Source organism: Maylandia zebra, linkage group LG11, assembly GCF_041146795.1.
Source record: "Maylandia zebra isolate NMK-2024a linkage group LG11, Mzebra_GT3a, whole genome shotgun sequence".
Classification (NCBI taxonomy): Eukaryota; Metazoa; Chordata; class Actinopteri; order Cichliformes; family Cichlidae; genus Maylandia; species Maylandia zebra.
In genome coordinates, this window is record NC_135177.1 from 27,881,691 (window position 1) to 27,902,693 (window position 21,003).

A 21,003-nucleotide genomic window follows, 5' to 3' on the forward strand; every position below is an offset into this window, starting at 1 on the left:
TCCCTATTCTAATGGGGACACACATATGGCTGCTCATCTGTTTGTAACCTCTTGAAGTCCAGGGTCAGGCTGCTGGGCTTTGGTCAGCATTCACTCAGCTGTAACATCACTTTGGGTTCTTGGCTAGCTTAGTGCTAGCATGCTGTCTGTGCAGGTGCTTGCAAAGAGTCAAAATTGTGTTAGCAGCATAATGTGGTTGTTTTTGTTCTGGATGCAGCTTTCACTTTACCATCCCATCTTCAATCTTTTGTGCAATAAAAATAAAAGTAAGGTCCACATCTATGACTGTGCCACTCTTTTCCTCGTTTAGGACACAAACTGAAATAAGCTGATTGTAGCACAAGTGAAAGTGGAATCAATAAGCAAGATCGATAGGCAAGCAGATTAAAAAATTCCAAGAAACTGAACTATCCATTCCTACTGGTGAATGGAGCCAACTATCTCCATCCCTGGCCTTTATTCTCCTGTGCTGCTGGCATCTTGTATACCATTGTGTGGAGTGCATACCCACTAATTAGTGCAAACTAACTTGTGCAAAATAACCTGCGTGCTTAAATATAGTAGATAAAGGGCAAAGTGATGACGTAGCAACTCTGTTTCCTGATCCAAGTGCCTCTTGTGTTGGATGAGTGCCTTGCTTTTTAAATATGCCGGAGTGCTTTGTCATGTAACCTGCAACACAGATTGATTTTACTATGAATTTATCAATAATTATGATGCATTAATGGTAAAACAAGCTAAATATCACCTTGATTGGAAATTCGAATTACTCCAAACATCATCAATCCCTGATATCATCAACCTGTCGAACAGCCCTATTTGGGACTCTATGCCAAAAGTTAATAAAAATACAATGTAATGATTTGCAAATAACAATCAAAACAAAACTACTACACTTAAAGCTTTAAAACTAATTCATTTGGTATGTAATTCGCTGTATATATAAAAATAAATAAATAAAAGTTTTATGAAACAAATACATTTCAAGAAGGTTGGCGCTGGTTTAACAAAAGACTGCCAAAGTTTGATAATGGTAAAAGAAAGACGTGACAGAAGATCTCAAAACTAGTTAATTTTATTAGTAACATGATTATGAACACAAAAAACATCCCAGAGAAGCAGAGTCTTTCAAAAGTAAAGAGAGCCAAGGTTTCTTGGCTCTGTGAAAGAATGTCTGTCGTTTAAATATTTCAGAAATAAATTCATCAACATAAAATTACAAAGATTTTTTGGCTGAAAACTAATATTGAATGGAAACTAATATTGGGTCTTGAGTCAGTGCTGGATAAAAAATACAAACTCTCCTCTTTCCAACGTTACTTCACTTCATTGATATTTGCACCACAGCATTTCATTCGGTTGATGTCTGAACCTTGACTGTGCCATTGCAACACCTTGAAACTTTTCTTTTTCAGTCATTTTGTTGTAGATTTCCTGGTCTGGTTGGAATCACTGTCCTATTGCATGACCCAACCCCACCAACATCACTGTGCTTGACATGCTTAGTATGAGGCATTTGTGCTGATTTGCCATTTGGTTTTTGCCAAGGTGGCGATGTGCTGTCAGCTGCCCAAAGGACATTTTTCCAGAGTTCTTGTGGTTTCTTCTGATGCAACTTTCCAAACAAATCCTCTTTAGAGACAAGAAGCTTTCTCCTGGCAAACCTTCTAAACAAACCACATTTTCTCAGGAGCTTTAACATTTACCATGCAAACTAAAGTCTGTAGAGTCTGACATGTAGCTTGTGGGTATTTTGCAATTTCTCTGAACATTATGGTCTGTCCTTGGAGTGAATTTGCTTGGATAACCATTCCTGGGAAGATTGTAGTATGGTGTTAACTACTACCTAAATGCTAGGGAGTAGCAAGCTACCAAAACATCTGCTTTTATAGAGGAGGGCACATTTGATGATGATGATCAGTCATCAAGTGCATTTGGCTACTACTTAACCTCTTAATTCTTATGAAAGCAATAAGAGTGTACAGTACTTAGTTTTTCACAGGAATGCAAAAAGTCTTGTGAAAACTTTCACATACCTGTACGTGATGAGGGACATGTCATGGGTAATTTGTACATCTGTGGAGACCCCAATAATTTTGAATGATATCTACTAGATTTGAAGAATCATATGCTGAAATGCAGAGAGTGTCGTTATCAGGGAAATATTTGCTTGTTTCAGCGAGACAATGACAGACCACATTTTTCATGTTTTTTAAAAGCAAGGTTTTGTAGTTAAAGAGCCTGGGCACCAAACTGATCTGCCTGCACTCCTGTCAGCTATTGAAAACATCTGAAGCATACTAAAAGAGAGTACACACAAAGGAGGACACTGTTTAGCATCAAGCAAGAATGGAAAAAAAATTGGCTTTGAAAATTAGAGTAAACTAAACCCTCACTTTCCAAACATGGTGATGCAACACACTGGGAAGTTGCTGGGATAATACATATGTGTTTTTCAAGAAACAAATAAAAAAAAAAGATCCATCTCCGTGCTCCTTTCAAGAAAGTACTGCCTTTAAATTATTTTGAAATCATCTTATTCTATAATAAGTACCTCAGCTTTTTGGAAACAGCAAATAATAAACAACAACAAAAAAATAAACAATCTTTTAAAAGCAGTTAGGAGTTCATTAAATGTTTGAGGTCAAAATTTAAAATTTTGTTTTTGTTGCTTTTTGACTCTAATCTATTATTGTAAATTGAAATTCTGAGGACTGTGAAGTACGTAAAAGCAGTGTGACGCCTTTAAAAACCACCTGATAACGCAAACATATTAAACAGTTAGCATATTATTAGAATATTTTAATACATAATTAATTAATTAATTTTAAGGGAGCAACTGACACACATGTAGATAAAGTGTGCTCACATTGGACAACACCAAAAACTCCCCCCACCACCAAAAAAAAAAAGAAAAAAAAAAGAAACTCATACTTGCAAATCCATAGAAACACAATTTCTTTCCACATATGCAAGTTGGAGGAACAGGAGGTGGGTGGGAGAAGGAAATGAGCAAAGCCATCCAGCAGTATTGCTGCTTCTAGCAATATGTGTATGAGTGTGTCAGTGCAGGTGTGTATGTTATCTTATGTGTGTTTGAGAGCCGTTCCTGCGGCAGCAGCTAAGGCGCTGTAGCGGCACTAGGTGTTATCACTCATTCTGATTCCGTATTACAGCATGACGGATGGGCCCCCGCGGGCCGGCGAGCGTCGCCACACGCTTATTACCGTAGCTCTTAAGTGGGAGTTGATTTAGCTTAAATAGGTTGTTTCATAAGGAGAAGACACCGGCGCTGTCACCACTGCTCTGCTCCTCACTACAGCAAACCACCACTCTAATTGAATAATGCCTTCTTTACATACCTATTAGGGCGCTTAGGTACAGAGTGTGCCCCAATAATTGCTTATACAACCTGGCTAATTTGGCCTTCACCCTGTGCATGCACAGACACGCACACATGCACAGACAACCCTTCTCTCCCTAATGTGTAATATTCATGTCTCTAATATCCATGGTATGTGCATGTGCTATACTCATTTTAAAGTATTGAGTGAAGCTCATTACTATTGCTCCAGTGAATTAGAAACAACAAAACAAATAGTCCTACATTTGAGTAATAAATCCAGGACTTGATACTGCATATCTAATTTGATATTTCTTTAACCTGAATCCAATGGAATCGCTGGATTCTGAATGCTATAAAAGTGCAAATAGACCTACAATCTAAAGGATTAGTGTTTCATTTGCATATCACAGAGAGATATTTCAGCATGCATGTTCCAATAATACTAGCGCCATGCTGTTTAAGCGTGGAGGTGGTTACGATGGGAGGAGGCTTGGATAAAAGCACTTCGATTAACTAAATGTTGATCCATTTCCCTGTCTCCGTTGGCTTTGAGAGATTATTGCTGATGCAACAGTGCGATGGCATGTGAATTGTGCACCACTGTGCAGTGGAACCTGTGCCAGCTCTCTGTAAGTGAACAAGGCACCATGGATTCTTGCCAGCAACAACATACTCCCAGGGAAGCTGGAGTTGGCCGTCAATCATGAGCCCTCAAATGGAAATGCACCCTATTCTCACTAACCCACTACTTCACTCAGTTTGTCAGACAGACATAAATTCATACACATGCAAACAAACAAACACACATATACAGAGACACTGAAAGCAAAGGGGGGGAGGTGAGCACTTTGAGGGGAAAGTTTGATAAGAATGTCTTGATTAATCTAGCAGCTGCACAAAATTTAACTGAGATTTCAGGATATCATGAGCAGCATGGGAATTTTACCAGCTCAGTTGCCTTAGGTAAGAAGTGCTCAGGTTAGAAAATAATTTTACTCACTGGACAGAATTCTAAATAGATTTGGTAAATGCTAGACGTGCTATACAAGTACCAACCCCCAACCCTCCTTTAGTAAGTCCCAGTAGTTTTATATTAATTACAATTATATTCAGAATTAAAAGTGGACTTTATCTTTACACTGAGCTGAGATGCCCTTGTCCCACTTATACAAATTTCCTCTCTGGTTATGTTAACATTCAGTTTCTTATTTTAAAAGTGGAGAGTGACGAACTAGTATTCAGTGTCTACAAAACCCTTTGAGGGCTTTTTTATTTTGGTTGAGTACAATGAGATGTTATTTCGCTTGAAATAGCCAGATTTTTGGCATTCCTACACAACGAACAGCTACTGTGCTGGTGTACTCTGTCAAGTATTCTGTCAATACTACGAAAAGATGACATGACAGGACACTGAAGATGATGGCTAGGGGTGGGGGGTATAAACGGTATATGGTAGAAACGATAAATTAAACGATAAATATGGCCAACGGTAGAGATTGTGACTATACCGCTCTACCACGATAGCACATGTTGATGGTGTCATCGAGTTGCGCCTGTTTTGGTCGAAAGCATTGCAGTGGCTGCAAACAACATCATCTGCAAATTATGCCGGGCGACAGTAATAGTAAAGAGACGAAGCACTTTTGGAATATGGGGAAAGCCAAAAACTGTGCTTCCTCCACTTCACTACCATTGATTCAATAATGCTGAATTCTCTTGCAGCTGCTCTATTCCCATCTTGTTGCAGTATATTAATGACTAACCTCATATTGTGGATGGATTATCTCAGTTGTTCTCCTAACTGAAGTTTGGTCCGTTTATAGCATTGTGCCATGCAATTGCATTTGTCCCTAACCACCAGGAACCCTCATGCTAACTTTTATCGAGTGGAAAAAAATTAGCATTCATCCTTCAGCTTCACTGTGCTAATGTTATGCTAACGTAGATGTTTTGCTAGCGATCACGTAGGACATCATTATATACCAGCTACTCCGACTTCAGTAACCCTACAAAAGTCACTGCTGTTGCGTTTTCTGTCTTCATTTATGTTGGAAGTGGTAGCAGAGCTGTACGTTTTCATTTTTTCAGAAATCTCTCAGTCAGAACATGGCATATCATGTTTAGGTGGAAACTAGCGAGCTAACTTCCTGCTAACTTCTAACTCTGTTCAATTTAATAAATTCTGTTTTATTAAATTCTGTTTTCATGGATGTCTGGATGTTAAACTTAATTGTTACACCTGCTAAAGCAGCAACGCTTATCATTTTATTCAAGATGAAAGAATTTAGACAGTTTTTAACTCTCAGTGATGCCGCAGTGTTCGTTTGATGTTGGGACCTGAAGAAGACGGAGTTTTGGACCCAGATTACTCTGCAAGGCTCCTGACTACGGCAGCCGTAATGCTCCGACAATCCATCAAGCAGTGCGCCTTCATAGCTTACCAAAGTCGTTTCAAAACATTTTTGACAGATTTCTGCGAGCTGTGTACTACATAAAATCGGTTTGAGGTCAGTAAGCACAACCAGAATTCATACATAAAGCACTGTCGATTTTTGAGAAAATTAAAGGATTTTAAGTTTTAACCATAAGATTTTACACACCTTATGGTGTGTAAAATACGTTATACAGAAGAAAATAATATATCGCTATATATATATATCGTTATCGCACATGCTTCAAATTATACTGTGATATGGATTTTAGGCCATATCGCCCAGCCCTAATGATGGCTTTATGGCTTGCTCCTTTAAAAAGACAAACCTATCCCTTATCTGATTGGCTAGTTGTATTTACTTTGTTAGGGTTGGATAGATGATTTGTTATGCAGAAATGTCAGTACGTGAAGCAGTACCAACTCTTGGCAGTCTGGGGGGGGGTTGTAATAAATGACCCACCAATAGGGCTTATGTTCAGTACAGTCCTGCTTATTTATTGCAGATACACAAAATCCTTATATGTAGTCAGGTTTATGTTTATTACTCCCTTATTATTTTTAAAATCATAAGCCACAATCAGCAACAGCTATTGTATGTTATTGCATAGACATCGTCATAATCGCACCAATATTCATTCTCTATCAGAGAGTTAGTTACCCATATGGAAAAGATATATATAAATCTTATAAAGTTTGTATCTGTCTTGTGTGAAACTTGTATGAAAAGCATACAAGAGTGAAAACAGATATAAGATTAGGGCTGCCACGATTTGTCGACTAGTCACGATTACGTCGACTATCAAAATCGTCGACGACTGATTTAATAGTCGATGCGTCGTTTGAAGCTTTGTAAGATCACAAAAGACGCAGGAATAAGTGGCAGGATTTAAGAGTGTAATAACGGACTGAAACAGAAGATGGCAGCATTGCATGTACAAGGATGTCAGCTACCGGTAAACCCCGAAGAAGAAGAAGAAGAAGCAGCTGTGTCCCAGAATTCATAGCGCGGCCCAGCGCCGTTTCCAACAATGGCGGCAGCTAGTTAGTTTTAATGTTACTCTTATTATTCTTTCTGGGTCACAAAATAAACGTTTAACATATTTTCAGGCGAGAATGTAGCTGTGTAAACCTCAAATATCTGCTCAGTTTATCAGGACACCACATATTTTCAAAAGCGCTCCGACGTTTTCGGAGACATCTGTTACCCACTAGCTCGTTAGCGAGCCGGGGGCTAGGCTCACTAGCGCCGTGAGAACACCGGACTCCCCGCAAATCGTTTTCCGCTACTCAGGTTAAATATATATGAGTCACTTAGATAACTTAAAATGTTATTGTTTGGCTTTTTTTTTTTTAGTATTTTATTTGTTCCTGAGTAAATCAGTTTGTCTGAGATTAAAGTTATAGTTTTTACACAGCTGAATAAACGTCAAGCAGACAACTGATTATCAGAAGTGTGAGATGCTCCAGAATATACTCCAGTGTCCTGTTATATTTTAGATAGCAAGGAGTTTATTAAACTTCACCGAAACAATCTGCAAATTTCATTAAAATTTAATAAACTATCATCTTGTCTTTATTTTTAGTTAGCACAGACCATAAACACTTAAAGCTGTAAGCTAATGATAGTTATATAAGAGCAGATGCTGCTGGTGCAATAAGCTGTAGTTTTACGTCCAGTGGATGATGATCTGATTAGTCGACTAATCGCAAAAATAATCGGTGACTAGTCGACTATCAAAATAATCGTTTGTGGCAGCCCTATATAAGATCCCTTGAAAAATTATATAAATGAAACTTGTATGTTTTGGATACTTACTGAAACAATATATGAAAGCAATGAGAAAGTGGCCACTTTCATGAGTAAATCACATAAGCCTTATATGATTCACTATATGAAGTAGGCCACATCTTATTCAAGTCCAAAAGGTCTGAGATGAAAGTATCACAGACCAACCAACAAGATTTTACTTTCTTGGAAAAAAGCTGCTATTACAAAGTAACATAAATTTACCATTAAATGTTAGTAATATTCACATATTCAGTCTCAATCATACATGCATGCACACACACACAAACCCTCCACCGCCTCCCTATACAAACACACGAGCAAACACACAAGCAAACACACACACACACACAAATCTACTCAAGTACACATGGGAACGATCACACACAAACATTTACAAAATGTACATTTGTATAGTCTGTACACATGTGCCCACACATGCTCACAGCCCTGTGGGTGCTTTGGTGTGCCAACCCGCTCTCTTTCCCATGCGTGTTGGCTGTGCCCTCTGGTTGGCGGTGATTGATGATGGCAATGGTGAAGCAGATCATTTGGATGGCCCCATCTACACAGGACGTAAATCAAATCAGCTTTGCTAATGATTCTCAGACGCTCATCTGGCAGCCATGGCCAGAACCCTATTGCATTTTGCACAGAGGGACAAAAGAAACATCAATAAGTCCCAAAACTGTTTTATTTGACCACTCGTTTCAGAAATTGATGTTCAATTCCTCAAAGATTTCATTCTGAAAGATAGGTCCCCTCTGTGTAGGAACAATCATCACAAGTCATGCATGTGTGGTGTGTGGACATGTGTGAGAAGCTCTATGTGCATACATGGATTTAAATATGACGCAAGGTGATGTCACAATGCTGAATGGGGAGAAGATTGCTTCGCTTGGATATCCAATATCAGCTCAGCACGGGTGACAAACTTAAATGTGACACAGCAATCAAACAGGTAACGCTGGAGAAAAGAAAGAAAAACAGAGAATGAAAACTTTAGCCTCCAGACAACACATGCAGTCTCTGAATCGGTCTGTGGATCCAATCCTGTTGCTAGCTGTGATGTGATGGATAACCCTGGCAGGCGAGAGGACCTCAGCCCTCAGGCCTCCATGGGTGACCCATTACAACTTTTCATTAAAGCGTCTGTCTGATGCACCGCCTTGATTTGTCCATAATTTATGATGCCATTACAAGCTAATTAGTGCCAGGATCCCTCTGCCCTGCTCAGCACGCCAGGCCCTTGGCAGTTAAGAGGGCACAAACCCCTGGCATTGGTTTCCAAATACTAGCAAAGGCTACTCTCCATAGACAGTTACTTTTTGTTCAATGCAAAACACTTTCACAACAAAAACTAAGAATAAACAAGCAGCTCCTTTACAAAATGACATTCTACGTCATGTATAAAAAGCATCAAAGTTATTTTCAATCATTATCCAGGTGTAAAGCAGAAATCTGTTCTTAAGCTCTTTGAATCTGTTTTGGTGCGTGCAACTCCCTGTCATCACTTCACAACTAAACCGTGGCACAAGATTGACCTTGTCCTTGAATTTGCTTTTGGTTTCTGCAGGCTTTGATCTCTGGTAGCTATCACTGCCAGTGCTCACTCTCACTTTATCCTAAAGCAAACCACAGCATCTGCTGCTGCAGTTTTTATAGTCTTTGCAATAATCACCACGCGTGCAGCACAGAATTCTGCATGCTCTGGATTGCTGCAAATCCAGAGCATCTAGAGTACCAGTCTAGAGCACCAGATTAATAGATGGGATTATCCTAAGTGCCCCGTTAAACACGAAATGAAAATTTGAATTTCTTTGTCTTTACAGTTATTTGATCTTAGGTGGAGAGGACGTGCAAACTTGAAAATGTGAATCATCTGAGTACAGAACAAATGTTTAACAGCAGCCTAACAGAGCAGAGAGTGACTGTCCTCAGCAGCTTGTCTAAGGATTGGAGAAGGGGGGGGGGGGGGGGGGGGGGGTGTGTCTCATCAAAGCCAGTGCACCCATGCATGAAAGTCAATCCACTGCTTGTGTGTGTTTTATTTATTCATTAGTGACACGCGGCTTGAAAAGGAAGAAGAAAAAAGACAAGAAAGTTCCATTCAAATAAGCATGGCATCCCTGGAGCAGGATTGTAAGAGAGAACAAGAAGGGGGAGAGATAAAGTGTGTGCGTGGTTGTGTGTGTACGTCTGTGTACGTGTTTATGTGTGCGTAAAACAGGGTGCTAGAGAAAAGGGAGATGAGGGAAGAGTGGGATGACTTCTTTTAATTTGGGGAACCCCTCGGGGGAAATCGAGCCCGTGAACACGCAATTATGACAGTCATCAGTGAACCGCGCATGTGAGGAAGTGGGGCATTGAGCGTAAAAAGAAAATATCAGGATGGAGAAGGAGGAAATGATTTGAAGTATTATTATCTCAAGTCTCAGTCACCCTGCCCCCACTGATAATCAGTCAAATACAGATCCCAGTGTACAAAGCACACACGTCTCCCCGTGCTTTATTTTGGAAATGATGAATGTAACTAATACACAGGTAATCTATTACAATTAACTGACGGCAATGGTGGTGGGGGAGGGGCAAGGCCATCATCATTGGCCAATTATCATCTTATTATGGATGTTAAGTGGCCTCATATTAGGGTCAATGCCCCTCATTTCAAGGGAGAAAATAATTGTTAACCTCTGTAATAGTGATACACAGAAACTATTTAACACACCCCAGGGGTGCAGCCTCATCAGCACATCGACAGGAAGTTCAAATTACTTTTAAACAGAGGACTGCACTTTTCCTGTGTCTTTACATGACAAGGGCAGTCAAATATCTTATGTAGATACTGCAAGATATTATATTGTTGTGTTATAAAGAGCTTGGGAGAAGTTTACAAGTGAATTTTAAAAAAAGAAAAGAAAAGAAAAAAAAGAAAGAAAGAAATCAATAATCAACTAAAAAACTTTCAACAAAAAAACTTTCTTGTAAACTGTTTTTCACCTGTAATTCATTTTTACATCTCCTCCATATTTAAAGCAAAAACAAATGCAATATAAAATACATGTCTTTGAAGTATTAATATAAGCTCCATATAAAAAATGTATTGTTTACAACGAGTCAGACTAATTACTTTACTGCTGCATTTGACAAAATAGCTCAGCTGCATACATTTCACACAATCAACAGAGACACACGGTCAATATTAAAGAAGTCGGGAATTCACTGTTGCTGAACACATGACCGAGATACAATTACAACAATTTTAGGTAATCGCATTTTGGACTCATGGCAGGTAGAATAAACTTAAAGGGAAGTCTGAGATTTGGTCCCTTTCAAAACAGTGTATGCAATGGAAATGGAAAGTCCTCTGAGGGTATATGCTGCGCTGCAGTCTCCCTCAACAGTGCACAGGAAGAGACGAGAGACCCAGCTAAGTGTTTTCCAATAACTTTTTCTTTTGAGTCAGGTGAAACTAAATCCATTTAGTTTGTAGATAACAGTCAATCTTATATGAATGACTCTCCTAAGTCAACCTGGGGTATATGATTTTAGGAAATCACTATTTGCAAATAACTTTCAATTTCTTTCCAGCTTAAATCAAGTTTTTCAGGAAATTCTCTTTGTGGTATATTGCATCTGGCTGAGTGGCCTTTATTGTGCTGGCTCTCAGGTGGGCTTTTATATGGGAAGGCTGGACCCCGGGGTCCTGTGTCGCCTCTGGCAGATATTGAGACAGACACTGGAGTGACGATCTTTCCCAATAGCCTGACTGCCTCATTCAGCAAATTCTCTAAGTGAGTTACCTGTCTAGGAGGGTGGTTTAGATAGAATGAAACACTCACTTGTCACTTATATTAACCCTCTTATACCCCTTATCCCCCACCAGCACCTCCCACCAAACCCCAGAACCTCAGACTATTGCTTCCACCCTTTTTTCCCCACCTTACAAAATCCCCATCTTTTTTTCTTTTCTCCCCTACATTAACCCGCAATTCTCCCCATCACACCCCCTGAAGCCAAAATCATCTTCATTTTGCATAATGCTCCATTTAAACTGATAGCAGTGACATAAGGAGGGTGAGATGGAGAAAATGGGGCATCATCAAGCTTTGTTCGCTCTCTCTCTCTAGCTGGCTGGCTGTGACCCCTGGTGGCAGTTATGATCCACAAGGTCAGTTGGTCTGTGGTCCCACGAACCACACAGAACTTCTTCCTCCAGTAAGCCAAACAGTCAGTCTACGACCCCTGCTTAGCACAAACACACACACAGTATATACTACACTCTGCTCATCCATCTACCAATCCTTACTCCATTCAGCCACCACCTTGTGCTAGTCAAGCGTGGTTCTGTGAAGCAGGAGGAGCAATGTAAGACACGAAATCTATTACAGTGTCAACATGACACTGCCTCATGGCATCCGTAAATGTGTTGCATGGAAGTGTTGCTTTTTTTATCAACTAGTTACGGGTTATTTCGACATAGTGTGGCCATCTAAGTGGAAAAAAATATTTAAAAATCTTGAGTTCTTTCGCAAAAGAAATAGCTGAAAAACCTATAAATGAAATAATACATCAATTTTTTTTTAGACAGACAAATTATTACAATTATTATTCTGGTTTTTTTTTTAATTTACTGTCCACTGTAAGTGTTGGGTAAAATGAGTTACTGTGATCACATTACTATTTTTAGTAACACAATAATTGAACTACACTAGCTATACTAAATCCTAAATAACTAAATACTACATTCAGTAATCAAATTACAATTATATTTTTTTACTTATATTATAACAGTTCAAGAATTATTTACAAAACAGGCAGATAGAACAGAGAAAAAATATATCAATGCTTTTTTCTTTCTTTATCATTAAGCTTGTTGTTGTTTGTCTTTAAGCGGCGATATGGACATTACTTTTGTTTTTATTGCACAAAAATACAAGATCCTACGAACACAACATCAGCACTTTGCAAACTGCACAGACAGGATATTTGCAGCATTGGTGGCTGCCGGTATTTTTGAAACTTATAGCAGCTTCGGCAAATTCAGCTCAAGTCATATGGGTAAAGATAAAAAAAATACATACATACATATATATATATACGCAATGTTTCAAGGTACAAGGTCAGGGTTACACGAATTAGTAAAAAGCATTCGTTTCCATTGGATCATCTCCAAGCTTGAAAACAACATACTAGTTACTGGGTCTTTTTTGAGCCCTTTAAAGCATTATGTTTTCCAATACAACATTATACGACTGCACAATGACACAAACAGTTTAATATACTACATTAGATTTTCCAAATTAACAATGCTGACATCAGTTTAAATGAAAACAATGCAGATTAGAAAACAAAAACAAAAAACAAAAAAAAGGCTGACGCCAACACTCACTGCCGCCAGACCGTCAGCTCGTAAAAAATGAACAGAGAGCAGGTCATTCATAGGTTGTTAAGGGTTAAAAACTAGAAGGATTACACTTTTTTGAAAACAAGTAAACACTGTAGAAAAGATCAAGATGTCTTGTTGTGGAAATAGTTTGCTGCCGACTTATTTCCACTAGTTATGTTTCCTTAATGATGAACATTATGTAAGTTTGTCTTGATGAGCACATCTCCCAGATGTCACCAATAAATGTATAAAAACAAACAAGATTTTGGATGTACAAGCTTTTCCCCAGGCTTCAGCAATTTGTAAATATAGAAAGCACTCTGTTGATCCTAAATCAACTCATCGTAGCTGTCAACATTTATTCTGTTTATGCATCAGATATTACCAAGAAACAGAGTAAATATTCAGAAAGAGGTTCGGACAAAAAACAATGACAGAAGCAAGCACTGCCGACATCTCTATCCATCTTTCCCCGTGTGACGCGTTCTTAAATATTCCAATCGAGAAGTGGGCAGAGACATAACACAACCTCATGAATTCAAATGCTGGATGCCCGGAATGCCAATGGTTTCAGTCTTTCCTGCTGCTACCAATTTATATTTTCCATATGGGTCTTTAAACGGCAAATGGAAGTCAGTCTGTGCCCTTTTATCCCACCCGCCGCCCCCCTGGGGAGAACAACGGTCAAAAGTCAAGGAAATTCTGATTCCTCTGCAGAGCACACCAAGGGCACCTAAACACAAACCAAACAGCTCCCACCATGCCTGAGCGTTGGCAAACTTGTGCTCCCTCCCTCAGAGATCTACTAGTATTCTAAATGGTAATTATTACACACTCACACACATACACGCACAGCGCATGGTCTGCACAGATGAAATGCAAAAGACAAAGAGGAGAAAGGGAGGAGTTCAGGGAGAAACTGAAAAGAAAATGAGGTGTAGTGAAAAAAAAGGAGGTGAAATATAGCAAACTAGAAAAAAAAGAGAAAAAGTAAGAGGGAAAAAAAGTGGTGGGTATGTAAATGTAGAGTCAGAGAGTTCAGGAGGAGAGAGCGAGTATAATGTGCTGAGCTGACCTGGGGGCCGCGGGGCTGAGTGTCCAGGGGCCGGTGGGGGACGGTGGCCAGATCTCTGCGGTTATCATTATGTTGAGGGGGATCTCTTCTCCATCCTTCCCTCAATCCTCCCTCCTCTTCTATCTCAGACTCCATTTCTCTCCCAGGGCAAAGGTGAGTTGGGCTGGGGAGCAGAGGAAGGTGAAGGGTAACGCAGGGCGAGCTCGGGGTCGGTGGCTGTCGTTAGCAGTGCAGCTTGACCTGCTCACCCATAACTTGAAGTTTTACTCCCAAAGTTTTTTCCATCTTTTTTTTGTCATGCACGGTCTTGTTCTCTCACTGCTGCCAGACCAAGCTAAGATAAATGAAATGTACTCCCCTGAATTTTAATAGGTCAAACGTGTCACTGCGGGAACTTGTTGGAAGTAGTTTGCCAAAAAAGTCTCGGACTCAAACGATAGAGATGATCACAGAATTCTTGCGCATGAAAATCATGTTTTGTTTTGTGGGTGGGGGGAGTGCATCCATGATAACAGTTTTTTATGAATGTTTTGTGTATAATACATTATAAGTACTTTAATAGGAAACAATACGCAGACGTTTCATGGTCTGTGTTAAAAGAAAGACTGAATGAATTTGAACCTGGCAACATACAAAGAAGTAAATCCACATGTACGACTTCAGCTGGGAAAAAAATGCTTCAGACACATTGTGACTATTCTCCCACAAATTTTGCATTCTCCTGATGTTACTGACAATCAAAAATAGGACAAACTTGTCCCTCATCACTGTTTGAGGGCAAGTGATACAGAGACAGGAGGAAAAGCTTGGAGAAATTGGCAAAAGTAGTAAACAGCCTGATTGATAAATAGTACTTTTCTACAACATTCACCTATACAAGCACTTTTTCTACGCCTAACTGCTTTCTATCTAAAATTCACGCACATTCATATAAATGCATAGAAGACCAACTTGGGGTTCAGCATCCCAAAGCTTCTTAGGCATGCAGACTGGAGGCTTAGCCATACAGGGATTGAAACGCCAACCCTTTGATTACTGGATGACCTGTTCTACCTTTTTCTTCATAAGTTCTGAATTCGACTGATTAATAAGACCAGATGTTAAAATCCATGAGAGCATAGCACAATATAAAGGCTATGGTTACGTATCACAGTTTCTGCCTTTCATCTGCCTCCTCAGTGACATCCTCTCAAGGCTTAGGCAGCTATGCTCTCTGGAACGCTTGAGAAATCATATGCAGTCACAGTACTTCATGTAGCACTGACCCAAATGCACTGGCTAGGTCTAGAAAGACCACATGCAGGTCTTTCTTTTCTTTATCACCCGTGTCTTCCAAGCATCTTGGAGAACTGTCTGTCCGTACCTTCGAACTGAGGTGTCAATTAAGTTGCTTTTTTAGCAGGAATACAAAAAGCTTTGAACCTCATTCCAACTATTGGTTGTTCTCTTCCTCCTTGGGTGTAAGGGCCAAATATGTGAGGGCTTCGTAAAAAAAAAACTAAAACTCCAGCATCTGTATTTACTCAAGTAAAATGAGATGAAAGGTCTCATAATAGCTAATATAATAGGCACAAGGTTTTATACGTTCAGCATTCCCAATGCTTTTTACCTCCATGTGTCAAATACCTAGTGTCAAATACCAGAGTCCATCCCCCTGGTGACCCTGAATTGGATAAGTGGAAGAGAATGGACGGTTTGATGGTTTCACAAGGATACTTTAGACAGGCCTGTAGGGCTAGACCTGTCTTAATTTAGCACCAAATAAATATTGACAACTTACCCCCAGGCTAAGTAAAGCTTAAGACTGATGTTACCATGGTAACGATCACTGACACTTGCTTTGATTAGTTACACTCAACCAAAAAAAGAAAAACAAAAAAAGAGGAGCATAGTTCACAATTTGTGTGCAAACCTTCTCATGGAAAGAGAAAAGTGTTTGTAGAGATCACAGAAACCCGTGGAAAATACACAGCAGTGAGCTTGTCACTCGTTTTTGTTTGCCCAACAAACTATCCTGCGCCTGACTAAAGACACCAAACAGGTGCCACGTTCAAGGATGACAATAGCAAGCAAACCTACCTGTTAGATACTGAGATAGCAGCGGTCAGGTGGCTGTGGTACTCTCAACTCTGCGGCTATAAATATTATTCTGTATTTATCTTGTCTTCATTCCCAGTCTTACTGTTTCTTTGCATTTCTTATGATTTGTAATAGCTGCAATAAATGCTGAGCAAGGCCACTGCTGCTGTCAGCCTGTGTATTAAGATACCTGGCATATTAAACATACATACAGACAGCCTTCATTTCAGCTTGTTATTAACAATTTATAACAGCCTAACAACCACACTGTGGTTCTGTAAAACATGCCAGCAGTGGATTGGAGCAGTTGAAACGCTCATTTCATATTTAAGCTTTCTGGGCATGCTAGTTCAGTTTATATCCAGCCCCATAATTCCATTATAATATCTTATGAGTGTGTTCATAATGCATTATAGGCCATGACCTTTATACAAAGTCTTAGCCGTTGTTTTTTTTATGAATCTTGGCATCTGTTCAAGCACGCCATAAAAAAGAATATACAAACACAGTCCAGCTTTCTCTGTGCATATATAACATGGCATAGCATGCAACAAGACAGGGTCTGTGCAGAGGTGATTAGAAATTAAAACAGTCTAATTTCATCTCTTTTGTAGCGCTGAATGATTCCACAGTGTCTAGATGCTTTTTGTTTGTTTAGCTTTGTTTTGTTTTGTTTTTTTTAAAAGGGCAGATGAGCGAAAAAACAAGTTCAAGTAGTAGATGAGAAGGTATAAGGACCCTTACACCTTAGATCTATGAGATCAAACACACACATGCCTGTCTAAAACACATAGCACTTTCCACAGATTAGAAATCATCCCAGTTTACAAAAGCTTTGCTCCACAAAAGGTGTTCTTTTCACAGATACGCAGCCGTCGCCACAAAGAAGAGCCCCGGGCGTTTCATTGTCAAGCTCTTTCTTTTCTTTTCTTTGCCGCCAACAACACTAGCCTCTTTATCAGTGCAATTACAGCACAAACAGACTCATCATTGGCCCAACTGTCCTCTCCTATCACCTTTATTTCCACAAGCAACCTAATTAGTCCTAAAGAGAGAAAAGCCAATAAGCAGAGGAGAGCAGAGAGGCAGAGAGAGAGAAAAAGCTATCATGTCCATTTGTGTGGGTTCACAAACGCAGTTGTATGTGTTTGTGTGTGTATGTTGGTGTATTTTTCCACTCTGTTTTTCCATTTCTTTTTGTTGTTGTTGTTGTTGTTGTCCTCACTCTTTCTATCTCCTTTTTTTTTCCACAGAAAGAAAGCCTTCAAAGGAGCGATTGTGCAGAGCGGCTGAAGTGGTCTGTTGGTAAGCGGACAGCAGAGCAACACAACAAACATGGCTAGCACTAATCAGGGCCCCGGCTAATGTAAACAATGTCATTTTTTGCCCTTAATGAGCCAATTTTCCGCAGATATGAGAGGGCTAACAATTGGGGCAGCGCCTTTGATGTGATTCATCTGAAGGTTTGTTTGTGATCGCTTGGCACTTTTTGTTGGAAGCCCTGCGCCCAGCTGCTTTCATCTACCCCTGAAAAGAGAGAGCCACGACTCACTTGGGTATAGAGAGAGGGGGGAATAAAAATAATAATTTTCTTTTCTTTTCCCCCCTTCTTTTAAAAGACAACCACCCTCCCCTTTTATTATAAACTAGTCCCAATCAGCTGACCTCCTTGTCTCCTTTCCCTTTAACCCCCCCCCCCCCCCCCACACACACACACACAAACACAAAATTTGTGAACATGCATACAAGACTGAAGCAGAAGCAACCATGAGGGATCTGAAAAAAAAAAAGAAAAGGAAAAAAAAAAAAAAAGGGAACATGGTTCATGCCGGGTGTCTATAGTGATCAAATAGCGAACTCATTAAAAGGCACCCCGGTGTGCGAGCAGTGGACACTGACAGGGCCTTCATTAACATGGTGCTGACAAAAGGTGAGGCAGACCAAAGACGCAGCCGGCAGGCCAGGTGTGTGTGCCGCGGCGCTTTTCAAGATGGCACCATAGCCAGAGGCGGGCGGGCTGGCAAAGAGCACTCCATCAAATGGCATACTGACCAAGACCAAGCTGGTTCTGGTAAAGGAAAGAAGATATACAGATAAAGAGTTTCCGGTGTGTGCACGGAAAGTTTCGACGTTCACTGCATTCAAGTCAAACTTTTCCTGCATCCAAGCGATGATCCATTTCATCAAGTGAGTCTCTCCACAAAGTTCGCAGTCCGGTGCCGATTATCATAATAAAGTGAACTCTTCAAAGTTCAGTAAAAGGCCATAAGAACACACAAATAACAACAACAAAACAGGAAATAGGAGCGAGAGAGGGCTATTGATGTAATGAAGGTAGTCAAAGGTAGTATCCACGGGCAATACATCGCCTCATGTCCAGGCCTATTGCAATCAATCACTGGAGCTGAAGTGAAGTCAACTCCAGGCTAGTCAGTCAGCCAGGCCCCCCTTATAACCATGTATACACACATTATACACACACACACACACACACACACCTCTGCCTGCCTCTCTGGCCATGAGTCAGGGGCCCTCTGGGGCCAACCACACACTCACACACATACACACACTCTGCACCTGCTGGGCCCTGCAGTTACCAGCTGTCAACTCCACGTGCTCTTTGCCGTCTGTTTAGTGTGTGTGTGTGTGTGTGTGTGTGTGTGTGTGTACAAAGAGTACAGGGTTGCTGCAAAGTTACAAGCATCAGTTGGGCCATGGACAGAGAAGAAGAAATGATGCGGGCCGTTCAAGGACATTTACTTGCTTTCAACAAATGTTTCAACAAAAACCAATTAAATGAGAGCACTTGGCTGCTTTTTCTATAACGAGGGATAGGAGGAAACATTTCTTAACCCACAAACACACATTAAAGCCAAAAACTGAGACAGTTAGGTACTAAGAAAGCTCCCCAAAGAGCAGACACCTATCTCCTTCACAGTCAGGTCAACCTGAACAGTAAAATGTCAACAACAAAAAATAATAAAGTTTTTATCAACCTCACAACTAATGATTTCTGAGTTCTTTCTAAGTTCTCTTCTGTCTCTCTAGTTGCACAAAAAAAGAAAACTAAAATCATTTTTTAAATATTATTTTCCAACTTAGTTCTTTGCAGTGCTGCAGAAGTCTTGGGAGAAAGCTGTATAAGCTGTTACAACATGACATAGCAAAAAAAAAAAAAAGTGCAAACTAACCAGTGATGGGTTCATTCTCAGTAGAAAAAGTGTTAACCAGTAAAACTGGGAAAAAAGACCCATTACAGCATTTACCTCTAGGGCATGACCTTAATCCTAAGCTCCCTCCCCATCTCTGCAAGGGACAGAGAGATAGGAAGCTAGGTTACAGCAACAATGAAAAACGTGTCTGTTTTGGGGGGAGAGAAGAAAAAAAATCAATAATGTGTTGTGATGTGAAACTGATTCCCACTGGATCTCGCTGTGTTCTGTACAAGCCTATTCTCTGTGTGGCCCTGAGGTAAGTAGTGTACTTTGTTACAGTGTGTAGCAGTAAGCCTTGGAGACCTGTGCAGCGATTAAGCCGTACTGGAGCACATTAGCTCAGGCCATGTCATGGCAGGCTGAAATGGGTCTGGCATGGAAGGAAAAAGGATGAAGAGAAGGGTACACCAGAGGGAAGTAGATGAAAAAGGGTATCAAAAGGGAATGAAATGAATGAGGAAAAAAACAGGGCAGGGAGAGAAGAAAAATGTGACGGGGGCGGATAAGGAACAAAGATAAAAGAAAAAGGAGAGGAAAAAATGTGTTGGAGAAATGACATTCGTTTGACTTCATGTCATGAGGTTTGCACATCGTCATACAAGGTTTCATGCCTACACGGATGCATTTCCACCTCCAGAGAAAGAAAAGGCGCATAGCAAACCCGAGACACTTCGTGGTGTCACAGCTGACAGCAAAGAGAAAGAAAGTAGGGATGGCTAGCAGGAGTGATGGAAGGGTGGAGAAGGATGGCGCGAGGAAAAGAGAGACAGGACAGAAGCAGAGAGAGTGACAAATTCCCCGCTGATGACTATTTACAGGCTATTCCCTCTCACCACGGAAACCCGAGGCCTCAACCCCGCTTTCTCATTTTCTCCTCTTTATTTATCCATTTCCTCCCTTCTGTGGTAAATTTGTCACTTTTGCATAAGGCTGCTAGTGTCAGGGTGGAGGAGGGAATGGCAATATGAGCAACCCTAGGTGTGATGGAGAAAGTGGGGATGATAATAGAAGAGGAGCTGATGGCAGCATTTCTTCCCTCAATCTCTGACCATCTTCCTAAATTCCCAACCCCCCTCTCTTGTTCTGTCCCCTCTTTGCCCCTTTCACCCACCTCTCCCTCCATCGCTCCCTCTCCTACACCGACCCTCCTCTCTTTCACGCCTTCCTTTCTCTCTCCTCTGCCTCAGCCCACCACTCCACTTCCCTCGTCTCTCCAGGAGGCAGTTGTCAATCAAGTGCGTCTCCCACAATCCCTCTGGAGCTCATTGTGCCCGCGGTCGCTGGCGGAGGCAGGCGTTGCGAGGCGGCAGAGAGCCGCAGATGGAGGGAGTGCTGTCAATCATTGTCACTAATTATTAATTTCTGTCACTCAGGCCCCCATGGCAGCCACATAGCGGGGGCCTCTCACTCTCTCCGTCTCTCCCTCCTTTCCTTCTCCAGCCTCCTCCTCGCTACTCATTCAGCTAGTTGGTCTGCATCCCTCTGTCCCTCCCATGCTCAGTCCCTCTCTACCTCCCTTGTCCCTCGTTAAAGTCTGTGCCTCTCCTTCGCCTTTGCTTCTTTCATTTAGGTCACTTGATCTTTCCATTTCTCCTTCCTCCCTCTCTCACGCCGCACTACGGACTCTTTCCCCTCTTGTCCCCCTCAACACTCCCAGGGTGAGTTGATTTGGTATGCCA

General features: G+C 40.8%; 1 long non-coding RNA gene across 2 annotated transcripts in view; it reads right to left on the minus strand.

Moving 5' to 3' along the window:
• The window catches only part of LOC143420955 (uncharacterized), a 75,199-nt gene that overhangs the window by 48,659 nt on the left and 5,537 nt on the right, over nt 1–21,003 (minus strand). For both annotated transcript variants that reach the window (XR_013100699.1, XR_013100700.1), the window contains exon 2: nt 14,031–14,193. This is a non-coding gene — a long non-coding RNA (uncharacterized LOC143420955). The remainder of the gene's footprint in view (nt 1–14,030; nt 14,194–21,003) is intronic.